Here is a 7,498-nt window from a genome sequence, read left to right on the forward strand (position 1 = left end):
ATTATTGGGGCTTATTTTGGATCAAAAAAACCACATGATGTTCATGAATATCTTTCACAATTTATAACTGAATTAAAAGACTTAATCGAAAACGGTGTCATCATAGAAAACTGTTCCATAACAATTAGGGTGAAAGGAATTATTGCTGATGCACCAGCTCGAGCGTTTATTAAGCAAGTCAAAGGTCATACCGGCTATTTCGGATGTGAAAAATGTGTAGAAGAAGGCGATTATTTATCCTTTTCATACCGTAATAAGACTACAGGTAATATATGTTTTCCAAATGATACAGCTGAATTACGTACAGATGAATCATTTGTTCATCGTTTGAATGAAGAACACCATATAAGTATTTCACCATTACTCAGTATTCCTGGTTTGGGACTTGTATCTTGTATTCCTTTGGATTACATGCACTTATGTTGCCTAGGTATAATGAAAAAAATATTAAGATTCTTTATCAGAGGGACCCGTGGTGGTTCTTGTGGTTCAACTCGTTTATCTTATGATCAAATTATATCTGTAAATAAAAGAATGAAAACTATTTCAAAATGGTTGAGTACAGATTTTGCACGCTATCCAACTGATATAAATAATTATAATACATTTAAAGCTACAGAACTACGACAAATTTTAATGTATACTGGCCCTTTTATCTTTAAAAATATTGTAACCATTCCTGTTTACAATAATTTTATGACTTTACATATAGCCATGCGTATCTTAGGATGTCCTAAGACAGTATTTTCACAAAATGATTTTGCGAAAGCTTTAACAAAACATTTTTTAAAAACATTTTGTATTATTTATGGGCGAATAAATGCTTCCTATAATATTCATTCAATTATACATCTACCAGACGATGCTAAAAAATATGGTGTTTTGGATTCATTTTCATCATTTCCTTATGAAAACTATTTGCAGCATTTAAAAAGAATTGTTCGACCTGGGCGTGCACCTTTAGTACAATTGTACAATCGCATAAATGAAGAGCATAATAATTGTATTTCAAATCCTCAACACTATATTAACTACCCTTTTATGGATGGATATCATTGTGAAGGACCTTTACCCAATAGTCTATTTAATGAGTCTGTTGTACAGTACTCTACTATCATAACTGAAAATTATACCTTAAGAATTTCAAATAAGAAACGTAGAAGCACAAAAAAGGATGATTGTGTTATAATTTCTAGAAACATAGTATGCATTGTAAAAAATATTCTAAGCATGAATGGTGAAATATTCTTAGTTTGTGCAAAATTTGATGATTTAGTACCTTTATATGACCAACCATGTTCTTCAATATCAGTTGGTTCCATGGAATGCAAAAATATATCCTCAGATTTAAAATTGTATCATTTAAGTGATGTGAAGTATAAAGCGTGCTATTTCCCTACATCTGAAGACATTTCAGAGACATCTTTTTTTGTCTGTGCTATGCTTCATGTATCCAGTTAACTATGTAATATTTTAATAATTATATTTACACAGTTAATTAATATATGTTTTCCTTTTAGAATGAATAATTTAAATAAGTTGTATGCCATTGCGGCCTTGGGCAATGGTAATGTTATGGCTATACCATGTATTTGGTTAGTTCGGGAAAATTATTCACCCATAGTCAAAAATAAAGATTATGAATTATATTTTCCATTACACGAATCTGTTAAGCAAGCAGAAAAATATGCAGATGTTAAAAAAGATTGGGTAAAATCATATTGCACGGTTCTCGATATTACAGGTAAAATTAAAACTTACCAATTTTTTTAAATATGTATATTAAATTACTTAGTTTACCTATAGTATAAATGTGGTTATTGTTCAAAAACTAAATCAAACTAAATATTATTTTAATTTTTAGATTCTTATTTAAGAGCCCATTATATGGCTACCACAGAAAACTTGGAAAATATACATTTGTTATTGTTGAGTTTTTGGAAGACCAATCAGCGGAAGTTGTTTTATGTAATTGGGTTTTGACTGATGATGTTACACAACAATTTAAATGTCAGTGGCCAGGAAGTAAAAATGCATTGAAGTACTCTCAGTTAAAAAAAAATCCTACAAATGTATGGTCAACACATATCTGTATTCCACGAAAATTTTTTGGCAAGTTGATATTTCATAAATATAATTGTTTTAATTCAAAATAATATGAATATATAAATATTGATAAATGATCTTATTTATTATTATAAAATTATTATTTATATCATTTAGATGATTACAAAGAAGCAAAAATGAAACTGTCTATTTTTTGTATAACCAGTTCAACAGAGACAGAAGATGTTGAACACAAAAGAAAACATAAGAAGAAGAAGCAGTTTGATGAAAATGAAGAAAATATTACAGCTGTAGTTCATAAGAAAAAAAACAAACCTAAAAGTAATTTATAACTTTATAACAATTAAAAAAAAAAAAAAATTAAAAAAAATTGCATTTCTAAAATATGTAGGTTTTTTTTCATTATTTGCAAAATTAAAATTGTAATCAACATTTAACTAACAGCTCAATTAATAGTATGACATTATTGAAATATATTTGTATTTAAATATTAATAATATTATGCATTTTTCAGATTATCTAATAAATTATTCTTATGAAAGTGACAATCAAAGTCAATCTATGTTTTCAATGCTTATAGATAATGTTCCGGCTCCATCAAGTTATTTATTTTTTAATATTAATATGATGTTTTGGTTTTATGTATAATTAATATATAATATGGATTCATTTATTTTTAGGTAACTTTAACATAATTGATTCATTTGAAAATGAAATTCACAACGAGACATTGTTTCCAGTACAGTTAACTTCAAGTCCATTACAACAGTCATGTGAATTGGAAAATGTAGTCGAAGACAATGGAAATCAAAATTCACAAGCTTGTACAATACCTGAACTAATGAATGTTGTACAAAATATTGGTCATGTTATGATGAATGGTAAGTTAAAGTCTTAATTAATTCAATAAATCATAAAATATTTGTTTTGTTAATTTATTATATATATAATTATTAATATATATCATTTAACCATGTAAAATGTATTATTAATTATTATATTTTTTTTTTTGTATAGTTTCAAATCAAATATCTGCTATTCAAAAAGATATAGGAATTATGAAGGTTGATATAATTAAAAACCAAGATCTGTTGACAAATATTAATGACAACTCACGTCCACAAAACATTTTAAATATACCAGAAAATGTTATTGATCGCTCTAATTTAAAGATTCCCGTGATGACAATTGATGAGTTAAATGCTCTTGAAGCAAATTTTGAGCAAAGACGAGTCTTAGTAAGTTTAATTATGAACAGGGTTATTTTTTAAACATTCTCCCTTCAATTTTTTCCTTTAATACTGATTTTATTAAAATTCTTCATATTTTTTATACTAGTTAAGATAGTGTTGTGACAGCATAAACATATATTTTTCAAATGAAAACACCTTTTTTTCAAAATGTTGATGCATCTATGTCAAAAATGTATTAAATAATTTCTGAGTTATTAAAATATTTATACTAAGGACAATAATCCTTAAAAAAATTTTTACAATAATCTAAACTAAATGTAATATTGAATCTAGACTCATACTATTTTTTACAAACTATTACTATTGTTGAATTAATAATAATTACCTACTAACTTTTTCAATTCATTATAGCCTCCTTATGGCTTATATCTTCCTAACCCATTACCATAGTCATTTTAGCCTTAGTACACAAAGTTAATTAACTCAAAAACTAGTTGTTTAAATTTTCATTTAGATTTATCTAAATTACATTTACCTAAATGATCTGCTGAATTATTATAAAGGAAAGTGGGGTTCACATTTTATATGGGACCAGAAATGGTAAAATATTTGAAGTATTTGAAAATTTGGACTTAAAGTATATTTAAAAAATCAAAAAATCAGAATTATAATTTAATTATGATAATGGTGTGAGAACTGAACTGTATAGCACTGCACCTATAGAATTTAGGTTACCTGGATAATAAGTTATTTTTTTAAAAAATTATTTATTTATTATATTTTCAGGCACACACTTTACGCAGAAATTGTAAGTCTTTTGATGCTAAACGCACGACCTATCAGATCATGAAAACAGTTTTGGACAACCGTGTTGCAGAAATGATAAACATGGAAGGTAGAAGAGGAGAAAAACTGGCTTTTGGTCGCTTAGAGCTGTGCACACTTATTACAGGTATAATAAATAAAAATATTTTACCTATTACACTTATATTTAGTAATTTAAACATAATACCTATATAATTTTAAACAAAAAAAAAGTAAATTTAAAAAATATATTAATAGAAACATTTTATGCTTGTAACTTATAGTTAATTTTTTTAAATGTAAATCGATTAACTTTTTAAATAAATATTGTATAGCTAAAACTTCAATTATACATAATTGTAATGTTTATTTCAGACCTTCTACTCCTGCAGGGGGGGGGGGAGAAGCTATAGGAGTAAATAATGAAGGGAAGTAAAAATGTCGTTTTAGATATTGTTTTATAGATCAATGTATCACTCTCCTGAAATAAACACTGCATGAATGTACATTATTATACTTATTATACCATATTATGTAATAAATAATTTAGATGAAAATGTATAATTTGTTTAAAAAATATATTTTGTTCGCCTTCAAATACTTAAGGTACTTTTTTTTTATAATATATAGTTGTAATTATTATTTTTCAGATTGCGTAAAAGATCTATTCCCAAATGAGCAGATGATTGTAATTAAAAGTCATATTTCAGACTGGTTGAAGCAAGCTCCAAAAAGGAAATAGAAAAAAATATTCATTAATATTCATAGTTGTTTTATTTAAATTTTTTTATTATTATTTCATTGGAGGTGCCATATTTTAATTATCTGTTTAAAATCCAAAGAAGGAACAGTACCTATTATTATAAATAATTAATTATATTATACATAAACTCATTTTAATATCAGCTATACAATTTTTTATTATTGATCGGTCATCCTTTTATAAACAGATAATATTACAAATGCATAAATATTTATAATATTTTTTTCTCTTCTTGAAAATTTTACAGAAAGTAGGGAATTGAATATTATCATATTAAAGAGTCTCACAAATATGTAAGCTTTAAGATTTTTAAGTTAAATAAAAATGGAGAGTTTAAATTTATGTAATAATGTAGAAAATGTGCTATTGTAGAACCTTTGTAATAACCCATGCTATTGTATAACTCAGAGTTCAGACATTTATATTCTACGTCAAAAAATAAGAGTATTCTTACACAAAGTATATTAATAACTGACGTTCTCAAGAATTTCTATAAGGAGAAGGGATATACAAATTATTTTCTGTTAATCTGAAAAAAAGGAGTATAATAATACATCAATATCTACCTGTTATTTAGCAATAAAAAAAAAAAAAGGCATAGGGTGAATCTACCCCCCCCCCCCCCCCCCGTGAATATCAACATGATTTATAAACTTCATTTAAAAATAATTTTATTATTTAGCTCCCCCCACAAAAAAACTCTGGGTACCCTTTCATAGTTATACACATAATATATTCGTATCCTACACTAGTTATACGCGAAATATATTCGTAGTCTACACTAGTTATATACGAAATATATTCGTGGCCTACGCTATTCATAAACGAATAATATTCGTATCCTACACTATATAGTTATACGCGAAATATATTCGTAGTCTACACTAGTTATATACGAAATATATTCGTGGCCTACGCTATTCATAAACGAATAATATTCGTATCTTACACTAGTTATACGCGAATAATATTCGTATCCTATATTAATTATACACGAATAATATTCGGTTATTCTACCATGTATACACCTGATTTAAACGAAATTTGTTGAATATTTATACTAAATTAAACGTATTTTATACGCCGAATAAATGTAGTTTGTTACGTATAAAACACAAAGAATATTCGTTAAATAGCTACCTTTTGACCCAAAATTATACCTAAATTATACTTATATTCAACACAATATACTCGTGTATTATACGTAATTGTGGTATACCATATACGTATAACATACGTTTAATACTAGTATATTTGTTTGCTGGGCGTCTTAGGATAATCGTATTATTCATTTTATACCTATTCATATATTGTTTTTTTTATTTTATTATTTCAATTTTCAATAATATCAATACTACCGTACACATCTTATATTTTAATTTTGTATTGCGATTTGTGATCTAATATTACTTTTTCGATGGAATGTATAGGTATGCTACGTATACCTAATACATACAATTCGTAACATAACAAACGGGAAATACATTTATTATGCTATAGCTATACTATCAATCTATATACTATCAGACTGCACTTTTATAAATTACTATAAAAGCTATTATTTTCTATGGATAATTATTACGGAAATATGATATGTATATTATATTTATTAACCTAAATAATTAAATAATCATTAAGTTATTTAACGATAAGTTGTCTTTAAACAATAAACATTTTAACGTTAATATGAAATAATATTCCCGAAAAAACAGATAATGTACATATTAAAAGGTGCCTACCGACGCTACCGTTTTTCTACAATTTAAACAATTTAAACGAAAGACAATTCAGGTTACTTTTATTGTTGCCTACTGTTGCGAACAATTACAATAGGTAGGTACCCGTGATGTATTATATAATATAATATAATATAATATTTTGCATTCATAATAAAATAATGAAGTTATACAATCAGAAATTTATATATCTTATTTCAGCTACCATAAACCAATAATTACATGTATAAAAGATATTGAAGAAATATAAATTTTAAAGAGAACGCGATCTTGTATGATTATTGTTACCTTATTAGTTATTATACAAATTCCCACTCAAACCATGACATTATATTCCCCAATTAAAGTCGTACTACAGCTAAGATGTGAGATCATTTACACATCATTCGTGAGTACAAAGGCACTCATTCTTTTTAAATTAAATAATAATCTAAACATAAATTCTTAATAGTTGTTTAATAAAAATATGTTATTTATACTAAATAACACATTATTAAGTACTACCACTTACCCGTTAGATTTATTTCATTTTCTATAGAACTCCAAATGTTATCTTTATGTGCACTATCCATGTATTTCGGGTGTGAAAGGTCGTATAATTCTATATGAGAACGAACCATTTCTATAATTTTTTCGTCGGCATTGGTACTCATGACTTCAGATTTTTTAAAAAAATAACTTTTTAAAAACTTAAAAAACTTTTTAAACTTAAGAACAAATACGTCTCACGAGTTGGTAAAAACAAACCGATCAAGTTGTTAGTTGTAACTGACGGCTGTTTACATTGTTCCGTATTTTCCATATCCGTATCAGTGAAATCCCCAAAAACATTGTCTCCGACAAATTTTAAACCACGGAAACGGATGGAGCGGATACGGAACGGATACGATACGGACATGTATAAACATGCCCATTTCATAACGAGTAAACAAACT

The 7,498-nt window shown here is 26.4% G+C and overlaps 1 pseudogene; it reads right to left on the reverse strand.

Annotated features, from left to right (window-relative positions):
* LOC132953773 (uncharacterized) overlaps nt 1-7,216 on the reverse strand; it is a 51,851-nt pseudogene extending 44,635 nt beyond the window's left edge.
* Nucleotides 7,217-7,498: the final 282 nt, after the last annotated feature.

The sequence above is a fragment of the Metopolophium dirhodum genome, chromosome 1 (genome assembly GCF_019925205.1).
Source record: "Metopolophium dirhodum isolate CAU chromosome 1, ASM1992520v1, whole genome shotgun sequence".
Lineage (NCBI taxonomy): Eukaryota > Metazoa > Arthropoda > Insecta > Hemiptera > Aphididae > Metopolophium > Metopolophium dirhodum.